Source organism: Centruroides vittatus, unplaced genomic scaffold, assembly GCF_030686945.1.
Source record: "Centruroides vittatus isolate TY-2023 unplaced genomic scaffold, ASM3068694v2 contig_1168, whole genome shotgun sequence".
NCBI lineage: Eukaryota > Metazoa > Arthropoda > Arachnida > Scorpiones > Buthidae > Centruroides > Centruroides vittatus.
The window spans coordinates 140,503-154,509 of NW_027120749.1; the positions used below are offsets into that span (position 1 = coordinate 140,503).

A 14,007-nucleotide genomic window follows, 5' to 3' on the forward strand; every position below is an offset into this window, starting at 1 on the left:
TGGACGACCTCCGTCGTGTTCGACGGGTGGTCGAGGGGGAAAGACATGCGTGCCTGCACTGATTGTCACGTGACAAACGGTGCATTATTATTATTATTCCCACGGGTGGGTTTGTAGGCCAAATTGTTTATTTATCCCGTATGTAGGTCCCGTTGTGTGCCGCGCTAGTATATCGACGGGTTAGGATGCTACGCAGTTTGCGAGACGCGCCGGCCCGTTTCGGTTGGGTTGATGTGTAGGTAACCGGAATAGCGAAGAGAGTTAAGCGACTTATTTCATGGCTGAGGGGAAAACCATTAACTGGCTAATGCGCCCGTCTACACACACGGCGCCCCATGCCACAATCCACCTTTCTTCGGCCGAAAAACTATCGGCATACACAAAGATGCGCATGTCACGGCGGCATCTCCATTGCGCGCGCGCGAAGCTACAAACGAAACAAACCACTCACCTGGACGCTGGGACGGCGGACAGGCGCGCGAGTGTATCCTTTTGAGTCTGGCCTGTCATCCACTGGCCTGTCTGATGACCGGTACTGCACTGAATACTACTGCCGGCAGCGACACCTGTTGTCTGAGACCGGACACCGCAGCTCCCCCTCGTATGGTCACGTCCTACCGGCACTCGTTCGTGCGTTGCCAGTCACGTGAACATAGACTCCTCCCCGCCTGCGGGGTGGCCGTCCAACTTTTTTCGTCATTCTCACCATCTAGAGAAGGATGTGACGTCAGGGAGAACTCACTTTGGCCGGGTGGAGAGTAGTCAGAATTGAAAGTTAATTAAAAAGTTGTCCAAAGTATTCCGGATTCGTCTTGGCCGCACCGCACCGTTCAAATCGTTTGTCTTACAATTACCGCCGCCATTACTCTAAACTGGAATTTTACTTTCCTCCACGGCTTTCTGTGAGAAATAGACGAAAATGTCCACGTGACGTTTGCTCGCGTGGCGTGTATTGTAGCACAACTTAACGGCAGTCTCGGACACGGGAGACGAGCTGCGGTGTTGCCGACCCCAAAAAGCGACACGGCCCACCGCCTCTCACGCGCCGCCCAGCCGCCAACTAAAAGAGGGTCAGAAAGAGCGAGTCTGTTTTAAGAGATGATACGGCGCTAGAAATCCCAGTCCGGAGAGGGTGAGGATGGACCTGGTTGATGGATGGGCCGGCGTCGAAAATAGAATTTGGCGGAGCTTCTGTGCAACAGAAGTGGTGGATAGAGCAGATGACAAATGATAGGGCAGTGCGGAGCTTAATTTGAGTTCTAGTGAAAATCCTCCGGGGGACCGGTAGATTTGCCGACTGCCAACACTATTCCTCTACAAAACGCCAAAAACGTTTCTTCCTCTTCTTTCTGATTGTTCTGCGGCCCACAAAACACGCGGTCATTAGCCGCCACCGCGGGTGGTGCACCCCGGGAATTCATTCTCCGGATGAAGACGGCCGCACTCGCTCTTATCCAGATTGAAGGCACGTCAGGGATTTCCCGTTAAACTGGGATCGGGTGCCACCGACGTCTTATCCTTAAGGTTAAAATCCCCTTCCAATGACGTTCTCAAATCCTCAATAGATTTTCAATTAACAATCATCCGATCGCCAAGCAAGAGACTTCCATTTTTTTATATTTTCTTTAACCAGTTACTCACTTACATGTAATTTACAGATGGCCGTACAGTTACGAAATAAATATAAAAATAGATTTAAATATATTTTAAGATACTTAGATGGTCAGAACTTGTAGTTGGCGTACTTAACTGATGGCATCTTCGGCCCCCGTGGTAACCTTGATGCCTTGGCCTAAATACGTATAGGTACAGTACATACCGAGACAATGGATTAGTCATGCCTATATTGGTAGAATCGGAAATTTATGATTATTGTATATTGTAGCAGTTGAACGATATCGAATGACTTTCCTCGTTTTGTTCTAAGTCGTAAACGGGATAGGAAAATGAAAATGCAGCCACCCTATCCTATAGGAGTAAGGGAAATTAGTAATTAAATTAGTGGATTTTGTGTTTTACAAGTTTAGCTTCGTATGAACTAATTCTTGAAATTTTTATTAAATATAAAAATGGAATCGGGTTACCGAGATAATAAGGGCAAGCGGGATGATATGCGTTGGGAAGAACCCTGACTATCACGTAACTTTGCTCGACTTGTAATTTTGAAAATTCGGTGTGAAACAGAAGAATGAATTTAATTGTGGTGCATTTGGGTGGAGGCGGGAAATCCCCCCAATGTGGTCTATCGATGGGAAAGTCGTCATTTGCACATTCTCGGACCAGCGAGGGCGTTCACGTTCTTCGACAGAACGCTAAGCCTATTCCGGGTACAAACGGGATCCACCTATGGAAAGCCAGGCAGAAAGTGGAACGTGGGAAAGCGACCCGAACGTGACAGGTTTGCGTGAAAACGTGATGCGACCTCGTGACGCGACGTCGGAATACGCCCCCTAATGCTTATAACAGGTATGGCGATTCTTCCTCCTGACCTTTGAACTTAGAATGTAGGAAGTGTCTCAGCCCGTATCATCACTTCTTAATTGAATTTCTTTCTTTCCTTCTAAAGCGTCGGCATACGGATCCCTACCGCGTTATGGCAGATGTGTAATTCAATTGACTTGTATGTAAAGAATAGAATGTTATAATATGATATATAACGATGTGTACATTTAATTAATGAATGCGTAATTATTTTAAAAATCTTGATCGCGTAATTAGTCATCAGATAATAAACATAATAACACAATCCACCAGTGAACTGAATTAGCGGTTACTCGTTAAGAATAGAACTTGTGATTTCTTAGAAGACGACAAGCGATCAGATTGAATATGTCAACCGAATCACGTGATAGTAGAGAGGATGTTTTATCTGAAATCCTGGGGGAGGCGGGAGAGAAAGAGAGAGGGGAAAGCAAGTGGCGACAGTGGCACATTACGACATAATTAGAAGACCGCCTCGCCATCTGCGGGGGCCCAGCGGAAACATTAGCAGTCATTAAGGCCTGGGCGGCGAGTAAAACAAAAGCGGAGAGAGGCACCCCCGGGGATACTAGGAGAGACCAGGCGAAAAAGAGGCACAAATTTCTAACATTTTTGTTCTACCGAGACGAGGACCAAGGACGCTTTTTCGCCAGGAAATGACTCAGGAAATTAAAGAAATTAAAATTATTTACGCTTTCCAATTTTTTTCTTCTATCAACAAAAATTATTTGCGTCGCTCTTTTTTATTCCACTATTTTCCCGCGTACATTTGTTTTCTATCTCCTCCGATTGATCGATATCCTATATTCATTTCGTCCAGTGGCGACGTCGAGCCTCCAATCGTGTTTTATTTCGAATTTTAATGACCTCGATGCGCGGAATAATTTTTTCGAAAAATTTTACGCGAAAGCAAAACAATTCTTATTTCCTGTTGACGAGGTTAATTCGAAACGGGACCTTGACTCTACGAAACGGTTTCATTTTTTTCCCCATTTTCATAGCTGACCAAAACAATAGCTCGAACCCGGATGGGTGTGGGGGCCTCACGTTCTCCCCTGGGGCCACTCCACCCCCGCATACATCGTGACTTGACTGTGGGGTGAGGGGCATCCCCCACTTCCCCGGCAAGGCCCCTTCTCTCTTTCTTTATTGCGAAGAAAGGGTTTGTTTGTGGTGTAGTTGCACCCACACCCTTAAAGGGAGCGGCCGTTTGACCCTCCCTACCAAAGGGTCGCCAAAGAAAAGCTTCGCCGAAATCACGTGGCTGTTTAATAAAGTGTGCACAATTTTAAAGAGAGGGGAAGAACTTTTTAAATCTTATCGAATTTGCGCACGCTGCGGCCCAAAAATCACAGACGGGTAGAATTTACTTTTCCGTGTGCCATCACGTGATTGCATGTGGAGCAAATCGGGGGCACGTGACGTAAAACAAAATTAACACACAATGCAGTCATTCAATTAGACATACTTTCACATTCTAATAAATTTATTTTCTATTATGTCATTGACGTGATTCGAACCGAAGACATGTCGAAAGAAGCTGCGATGGTAGACGTTTCAAAAAATAATTGAAAAGGAAGAGGATAATTAATGTAAGACATAAAGACCGGTGCACTCTTTAATTTTCATTTTAGATCTTACTGATTTATGAAGACTTTCCCATATCGGCATAAAGGCGTCTGCGTGTCTTTCAAAGGTGACTGATGAGAGCCAGTTTCATTTGAAACGAGAGGCTCGATACAAATTCAAATTAAGCAGTTAGAACATAATCTTTCAAGTCGGGAATTCAAATTACCAAAGGTAAAAATCTCGAGGCTGCCACTACGGAGAAACCACAGGGGAAAAAGAAAATGGTCTTTAAGAGTTTTATTTGGCCAGTTGGACCGAAGCAGACGAGCGAGAAAGAAGTTAAAGCTGTAACAATGGGCAATAAATCAGGGTCCGGTGAGGATTCGAATCTTTGATAGAAAGTAGGCCGCGGTGCCGGAATAAAAGTGTAATTGGTTGGAAAATGCGAGGGGGAAGGAGTTGCAGTTGCACTCCGGGTGCTAGACACCCGCTGTAGGTGCGGGATTACGAAGTTGGAGAAATCATTTGGGAAGGCGACCGGCCGGACATGACTGGCCAGAGGACCAGAACCCATTAGCGGAGGGAAGAAGGAGTCGTTTCATTAAGAAGTACGGACAGCTCCATTACCGTACGTATAATAACCGAAGACGCCATAACGGCTGCGCTGGTCAGCCATTTGCTAGCTCTGGGAGGTCCCAGACCTATCATCCGCACTTCTCGGCCGCCGCAATCAATTAACCGGAAATAAGCCGAGAGAAAAACAAGCTTAATGAGTGGCCCACCTTAATTTCGGCGTTCCATACCAGATGGCGCTGGAGCGTGGCGCTTTCGGGAGTGGTCGCGCGTGTCTGGCCCAGTGTGTTTTTCAGGCACGGGCCGGAGGCGCCTGTGCACTCACCTCGCCCGATCGATGGCATCTTTCTTCATTCGCTTAATGACGTACAAAACAACCCACTTTTAATAACGCGTTAATGAGCGGGCTGTGTTGAATCGTGCCCCGCGGTGCGGTGCGATGGCGCGCGCTCCAACAATAGCCGCGGAAAAATCTCGGTGGCGGGACACGCTGAAAAGAGCATCCCCGGGAGGGACATAAGTGGAGGAGGAGGCAACGGAAACAACAAACCAGCCTTTGCCAGAGACGGAATAAAGAGGCGAGAAAGAAGGCGTCACTAAAGCGAGCATTGGACCACAAAGAGAACGTGCCTTTCCCCAACCCATTAGGTCCAGAGAAGAAGAGAGGGGGGCATCGCCGCCCTCCCATTTCAAAATAACACCTCGTGTCAGACAATAGGGCAGAGAGTCTGTCGGGGAGGGATGGAGTGTTTTATTGTCGGTTCCTTCATTAACTTCTAGTCCCACTTTCTTTGCTATTTAATCGTCGCTGGAGCGTGCGGCCATGCCGAGTTGCGTAATTGTTACCAGAGGTGATGGACCAGGCGGGCCGAAGGGGCGCCGACCGCGGATAAATGACACTTCTCACTCCAATTAATGGGCCCGCTTAATAGGGACCCGACACCCGAGGGCACGCGGTCACGCGACTTTATCGCTTTCAATGGTTTTATCTTTTCCCGCAGGGACCAGACCAACGGACAGCCTTCTTTACTACGTTTCATATCGACGCCATTTGACTGTTAATTCGATTAAACCTTATCTTCATTCATTTCCCTAACCCCTACAAGAATAATTCTGGTAAGGCGTTGAATTAATCTGGAATGGATTCAACTTTTTACTCAATCGAATGCTCGACCAAAAGACCTTATTCACGATGGCTTCTACTGCATTTTCAGGCGGAGATCTAAATTTAGCGATGGATTCCGGGTTAGGTCCTGTTTCTCGATATCGCGGACGGCCGATCCGGTAGCCCCCGGACGATAACTGGAACACTCATTCTGATGCGCATTCTCGGGATGGCGATTCAAATACCATCGACCAACCGGAGGTCAAAGGACCGCGGGCGAAACGAGCGAAACTATCTTAATTATCTCATTTAAATAAAACGAAATTTAAATCTAAATGTTAATTAATCGAAATTTGTGGAGCGAAAGGCGAGCCAACGGTTCATTCTTCTTTTTCTGACCTTACATCGAGCGCACGACCGACCGGAAAAATCCGGATCTCGGAATATGCCGTGCCAATGATCCGAAAATGTTGCCAGAGATTCGTTTCGAGATTCACTTTTATACTCGACCGACGACCGCAAAATGTCGAATGTTAGTTGTTTCCCCCGATCATCGCGCCCATAGGTTTGTTTCTACCGTTAAAGAACGGTGTTGCACCCCGAAGGATAGAAATTCGAGCATCTCATAGGTTGAAATTGCGAGAAGAGTTGGAGAATTTATCGGAAAAGGCACAAAGGCGTTGATTACTTCGACCGATGGCAGGAAATTCGCCATCTGACGGCCGGGGCATAAATATTTACGCAAGTTTCGCTCCTCCAACGCAAGTTCTCCTCGGGGTGTCATTTGCTGTCTCCTTGGCGAGAGAAACCGTTTAATAATAGTAGTTAGGCCAGGTGCAGTACGGCTGGACTGCACGCAAACCCGACGCGTTGCGATAAAAGGGGTTGGAGGGAAAAAAGTGCCTCCGACACCTCCCGCTTTGCTGCTATAGTAATAACTGTGATTCGGGTGCCGAGCTGATATGTATCGCCCGCGGTAATGAGCGGAGAGATAGACGCTCCGCCCCTCGTCTCCTCTCCGGCGCACGGAACTAAGCTGCTTTCGTGACGGACCGAGATTTGAATCTGTTATGGACTCTATCGGGGTGGTCTCCCCACACACGAAAGCTGAATTTATTCTCTAATGCCTGGCCTACTTCTGCCTATAGGCACCTTCTTCCTCCGCCTCTCTTTCTCTTTTAGATATTCTAAACAACCCATTCCACACTAGATCCCACTTTTTTCTCCATTTTAACTTTTTTCCTTTCAAATTGTTTGTTCAAAGGTGCAAAATACATTTAGTTCTAGTTACAACGTTTGTAATTCTTAATCTTAATTTAAAATATATTCACTTAAACGTATTCCAAGTAAAAACTTTTGCGTAAGATCATTTGGAATTTTATAATAAATGTTTTAACTTATATAAATCTAACAGCGAATATTTCCTTAACCCTGTATCAGAAGAGTTTTATAACAAAGATATTTTGGGGAAACAAACGAGGAGAAACCGAGAATCAGGGAGAATCCGTAAAATTAAAATGCTTCCCGCAAGATTGGTAGGGAAAAAAGGTGTATTCTACCCCCCTCACTAGTTTAATTTCAGTTGTTTTTCTTTATCGAAGGCGCGCGTATTTTAATCAAGCCCCTTTCTACCTGTTTTCGACTGTATTGTTGGGGAAAGAGCACAATTCTCTTGTCAACTTTCTTAATTTTCTCAGCAGAAGCGATTCCATTTTTTCTCAACTTTCTTTCTGCTTTATGAAAAAGAAGAAAATTACTCCAATCGGGTCATTTTTATCAAGTTTGGCTTACCCGATATTTCGCTGGCGTAAAAGCAATTATTACCCTTGTCCCGAACCGCCTATGGGCTATTTCTAGAGAAACCGATGACGTACGGCGTAACGCGTTGTTTACCATTCTACTAATTTGTATATAAATTTTTTGAAAAAAATAGGCTTTATGCATGACTTACAGAATTTTAGCCTACATACGTTTAATTGGCCTATTTGCTAAAAAAATTAGGCAAATTTAATTTGCGTTTTGCCTCAAGGCCGTACGAAAAATACATATATGGCAGCTCTTATTTAAAAAAAACTATCGCTAGAGTCGATTGGAAATAAACAGAATTGGACGAGTCACCCTCGAAATTTCGTATTTTCAATATATAAACACACGATAAAGACCTGTGGAATGGTCATAATTTCGTTAGGCAATAAGTCAAAATAGAAAATGTTTTTGTTAAATTCTAAAAGCATCGGAGAAGCTCGATTAATTACAGGAAAATTAATTATTAATCGAGCCGTGGCCTTCTCCTAATTTACTCATTAAGCCAGACAGTGTGGTCGGATTTCAATAATCCATCAATGTCCGCTATTGACTAAAAATCACGTGACTGACTCACTCGTTAACGTCGGGAAGGGGGGAGTACGCCGATGCGACTTTTCTGTCGGGACGGAAACTGTAACTCTAGAGGTATTTTGTGCAGTTGTGGGCGAAATGTAATCTTACACTTTCATTCAAATCACGTTTCGAATGCTTATGCGTTAAAGAGATCTTTTCTCTTAAATCGAATGACATTTTCGGGGATTTCGCGTATAAAAGTAGCGAACGGAGGAGGAGGAAGGGGGAATTTAATTCCGTTACCGTTTTTCCCTCCGAGGATTTCTAAGTTCCAATTTACCAACGTTGGGCTTCGCCGTCGAAACCGCAAGCGTTACGGGGTCAATGGGTCTCTAGAAAATAAAAGGCGAGCGAAAGTCGGAAAGAGAGTGTTTTATCACGAAAATGAAAACGAGACCGGAAATTGTCGTATTCCCTGCCCGACAAAGTCACCCGAGTGTGGAAACGGAACGCGGTAGCACCTCCCCTCGATTCAATTATAGAAGTGGAGGCGAACGGGTAGAAAGCGGAGAAACTGCCTGGCCCCGTCGGGCCGGGGCGAGTCCACTCTCTCGTTCCACATAGCATTAATTATGACAATGAATTAAATAGCTTTATAATTCTTTTCGACACAAAAGAAGGGAAAAAAGTTTGTTTTGTTGAAAATTATTTGGCCGTGTGGCCTTGTTTCCCAAAGAATGTGCGGACAAGTGCCACGCGCGCCTCCACCCTCTCGCTCTTCCAAGTTCCTAAAAAACGCCTTTTATCTTTATAAATTTCTACGTGACGTTTCGAGTCTTCGTCAATCTAGCTTAATAATAATTCGAGAAGAGGAAGAGACGTGTTGTAACATAGAAATTTACGGTAGGAAAAGGCCGATAATTCTTCTCCGAAGCCGTTCGTAGGTCCGAAATTTGAATCGATCGATGATAGAGGCTCGAGCCTAAGCAAGGCACAAAAGGCGAGGGGGAAAAGGGGAACCAAACCGGGAATCAATTAGATGGCGAAGCGAGCTTAATTACTGGAAAGGAAGCGGCTAATCGATCGGAGGCGATTAAAAGGCGTTTTTGAACATTTAAATTGTTGGTTTGCCCTTTTAATAATTCATTATTTGCCGCATCTCTTCGGCCAACAATTAAAAGCCTGATTTGCATTCGAAATGACGTTTTTCCTATCGAGATTATCCGCCGGTCGACCTTTAAAAATGAAAACCCCCGTCCAATTTTGATCGTCTCGCAACTCTAGGAAAAGACTTGGAAAATTTTAATTGAAAGAATCAATCCGAAATTCTCGAGAGGAAAAATTTTTCAGTCGGTAGAAATTTTCTTCCAAAGATAATCAAGCTTCCACACTTATCAAGCCATCAATCGAATTTCTCAGATACTCGAGATAATCAACAATAAAGTTAAACTTCAGCCGGCAAAAAATTAATCTGAGTTTTGCCGGCAAAAAACGAGAAATTTATATAAAAAATAATAATGTTTTCTATTCGCTAATGATTGGCATTTCCCTACGAATTTGTTTTATACAATTAAATGGGCTGGAGACGACTTGATTTTCATATTTATCACTGCTACTTTTTGAAGGAATATAGATGATGAGGGTAAGTTTTGGTGGAGATGCGGTGGAGTAAGAAGTGAGAAGATAAAGCGCTGTCCATCTTAAAGAATTAACCGGAGGAAGAATCGAACCGAATGGCTGCATGGCATTCTATTAATATGTTTAGTTTTGTTGAAGGGAAAAATTCAGATTTGATATCTCAATCACGGTAATGCTTCCGAAAGGCGCTTAGTCTTCCTCTCGGCCTTTTGTCTGGAATAAATTTAAATTTCCGATTAAGGTATTTTATTTTTCAATGTCATGTCGGGTTTATTTATGATACATTTAGAGAATTGGCCCGCGTTTCGGCGCTCGCTGGAGCGAACCGTCGCGGTATCAGACGTCAAGCTAAGCTGTTCGTCGAGACATCTGCCGCCGACGGGGAAAAACCCTTCAGGTGAGTGAAAAGTGACCGGAACGCGCCATCTGACGTAATTCCGGGGAACTAATCGGTCCGAAGGGCCCCGGCCCTATTCGTTAGGTGCGCTCGAGGCGTTCGGATGGCCGGCGTAATTACGAGTTTAAAGTTATCGGGCCTTTCTCCCAACGAAATTAAGTAAACTCAGGCGTTTCTTCTGGGACATTAAATTCTAATTAAGTTTTAGAAAGGCGTTTCTTCTCTCGGACGTGGATGGGAGAGGGCGAAATGGGAAATTTAAAAGCGGAAGGGCCTCGCAACTCGGAGGAGAAGAAGAAGTGGGACTTTTAGACGGTCGGCAGTTGCACTTATTTTCGAGGATGCGGTTACAGTGTTGGATTTTGTTAGGAAAAGCTCACCGTGCACAGAAAAGAAAAAGTTGTAAAATAAAGAAGGAGTAAATTTTCTCGCTAATAAAATCGTGACATTAACCCTAATTGTAATCACCGCTTGCGCAGCTCAACCTATCAGCATTAAAGCTAACGACGAGAGCTTGCAGCATTCGCATCGCTTCATAAAATCCGTCCCGATTTATCACCCTCGGGTCGTCAGTCAGTCGACGGGAGACCGATCGCATCTCTGCGGAGAAGGCGACGGATGGGTGGCACTACAGAAAGACAGGAAGTTCCTCCGGCATCACACAACGTACCCGAGCGGGTCCCGTCGACCGTCCCCAGAAAAATGCCTTTTATCCAGCAAAAGGTTTGGTCGTCACCCGCTCGTCTTTCGCCGTCCCCGTCTCACTCGGACGATCCTTTGCAAGAGGTTCCGAAATGCATATAAGTAGCCTGGGGACGTTGTACCCGTCGGGGTACGATGTGGCCAACGGTGGCGTAACAATGGCGACACTACACCAAAACTTTTGGGAGTCACGGACCATCGGCCGCGAGCAATGACCCGAAGACTGGAACACAACGGGTTGTATTTGACTTATGTCGTCCACTTCCGGCCGCTACAGTAAGTGGCCCTTTTCCTCTTCTTTCTCGATGGAAAATAAATACTTCTGCTAGTTAAATGTTTACCGCATCCATCGATCCCTCTCGCAGGGTGAGTCGGTAAACGATTAAAAGACGTTTGACGTTTTAAATAACATTATTAAAAGTCATCCTCCCGACGGAATTGCAGTTGCGCCAGTCGTTTCGGATCAATTTTTTTTTCTAAATTTCGTCTTCATCTGTCACGTTTCGGAAATAAAGACGTCGCCAGGCATTTTGCCGGCGCGTGAACTGCCGATTTAGTTCCACGTGTCGATTTCGATTTAATCGTTCATTTCGGGCAGTTAAAGCGTCCGCGTTTTCCACCGGTTGGCACGCATTCGAATCAATTTCGTCGGTTCGCGTGTCAATCTCGAATTCGATCCTTCACTTAGCCAATCGGATCACTTATAAAAGATGCCCGCGTGAGAAATTAATCAGCTGCTAGCCTTATTCACTTGTCGGACTCGATCTCGATCGATCATCCGGGACGATTAACGAATCAGACGAGTTACTAACATCGTTGACCAAGTTTTCGCATCAATCTAACGCTTGTTACGTCGGCTTCGCGTGTCAATTTTTAAATTTTATCTTTCACTCCGGCCGTTTGACTCGTCCGAACTCATTCGAATATTGATCGTTCTTAGATTGATCGTTCGCAAAGATCGTCCAATTTAGCCGATGCGTGAGAATTTGACGCCAATCTCATCTAACTAATCGATTTTTTTGATCGTTTGGTTTTTAATTGTCATTTGTCTTCATCGTTTACTCTCGCTCGCGTGTTATTGTTCGATCGTTTGTTCCGGACGATTAACAATTACCGTATCTTTTTCTTCCCATTCGGCAATTCTAAAAGAAAATGTTAAGTCTAAAAGACGAAGATCAAAAGCGATTTTCAAATGTTATCGTAACAAACCTATAGATAATGCTCGATTTTTTTCGATGGCGAATTTAAGAGGGGGGGGGAAATCGATCTTTGCACTTATTGGTCGAAAGATCGTTTCGAATGTGCGGAAAGATCGTTAAGATCGAATCGATCAAGTATCTAGTCGAGTCACGTGTCATCGGATGGAATCAATTCTCTGGAAAGAGAGAGAATTTCTTGATCGCGTGTTTCTGTTATGCTTGTGTTCAATTAATTTCCTCTTGGCCGGGGAATTAAAATTCCCAATCTCTTCTCCTCTTTTATTTACATAATAATTATCCGCTCGCGTTTTACTTTGCTTTCAGGCAATTGCATTCGAGTATTATGTATGGAGGAAGAATTTTCAACTCGGTTCTGTTTCTCGATATTCCAATTAAGAACAGAAAAATAGCTTTGGAGAATTTAAAATCCCTAGTTTCCGTCAGCGTTCATTTATTCGCTAAGAGACTCCACTCACGTATGAGGGATGATAACTCTATCTGCCAGACACACAAATAAGGTCTAGCGCCATTTTTATTATTAATTACTAATAAGCCCTTCATTCCAAATTAAACCCCGGCAAGAAGCAAAATCTAAGGAATTAAATTCGCTATCGCTCGACAATTTTCAGTTTTAAGCGGAAAAAGTCGGATCGAGCGGAGGGGGGCCGACGATTAAGTGACATCAGGTAAGCGACAGTAAATCTGCCAGTGCATAATACCGCTCTGTACCGGCACAGTAACATTAATCATTGGCAACTTCTGAAAGCATTAACGATACGAGGCGTAAAAGTATCCGGGCTTTAATAACATTTAAAACTGATGTTATTCACCTGTATCTATTAACCAACGATAATCGTTTTCATAAAACATTCAACAAACGGCGAAAAAAGTGCTTTTTATCTTGTCATTCACCAGTTGGTTGTGTCGTTAACATCGGGTCGATAGCATAATTTACCTGTCTCTAACACTATTCTAACCGGACTGAGACTGACGATATTAATAGGTCCCATACAGCCGGACTCCCATTTTACTTTTTCAAAACATAATGCAAAACCTCTCGGACGATTATAAAATATAAATTCAAATCTAACGACTAAAGAAGGGAGGGAGGGATCGAGAATTAAAGCCAGTTTTTGTGGAATTAAAAAACGAATTTATATCTGGCCGCCATCTTTACGGATGAAATATGCTGATAAATAAACAAGAGACAATAAGCCCACCATTGAAGAGTTCTGCTCTATTACAGAAAAGTGTTCTTTGTAAGCACCACTACCTAATGAACAGCAATTGTTTGACAAAGCCATCTGGACAATGTCTCTCCATCGTGTTTCGACTGATTACAACGCTTCTACCTGCAGAATTTTAAATTTTGCTCGAAATTTATTATCTCAAAGGCAACAGTGAGTTGACAAAGTAGACATTTAAAAATGGATGATTATTGAGCGAGCGATTCTCGACGCGAATCTCACGGTAGTCACGAGGCACTCGTGACAACAATTTAGATAGGGATCGAGAGGAAAACGGCATCGAATTGAAAATAATAAAATAACGCAAACTGTTCGCTACTTGGACGGATATATATTTCTTCCCGTTAAGTCTTTTGTGTGTAACCAAGCATCCGAAACGCAATCAGCCAAGCAAAACGACGATGGAAAATATTCCGTCTTAATTGTTGGCTTAAAAGGTGAGGTAATAACGGATATTTACGAACCAATCTGTATTACGGTGAAAGGCGAAAAGAAAAAAAAAACGCACAACAGGAGGCGCTCCCCCCGCCGACACGCCCTCCAACGGTCGCTTAGCAACCGCACGCGCTTACAGATAGTCGCTTAGAAACCACGCGGCAATGGATAGTAACCTAGCAACTGTCACTATGGTGAAACGCGCGAGCTGATCAGTTTCCGGAGAGCCTTTTTTTTTCTCTCTCTCTCTCTCTTCCCTTTCTTTTTTCGCCTCCGCGCCGCGTTCGCTTTTTTTTTTTTTTTTTATGTGAAATCGTTCGACTGATTGCTTCTTGTTTGCCT

General features: G+C 44.2%; 1 protein-coding gene and 1 long non-coding RNA gene across 2 annotated transcripts in view; one reads left to right on the forward strand and one right to left on the reverse strand.

Annotated features, from left to right (window-relative positions):
* Positions 1–14,007, forward strand: part of LOC136981491 (uncharacterized) — a 51,522-nt gene that overhangs the window by 32,959 nt on the left and 4,556 nt on the right. The window lies entirely within an intron of this gene.
* LOC136981479 (homeobox protein cut-like 1) overlaps positions 1–14,007 on the reverse strand; it is a 78,246-nt gene that overhangs the window by 25,758 nt on the left and 38,481 nt on the right.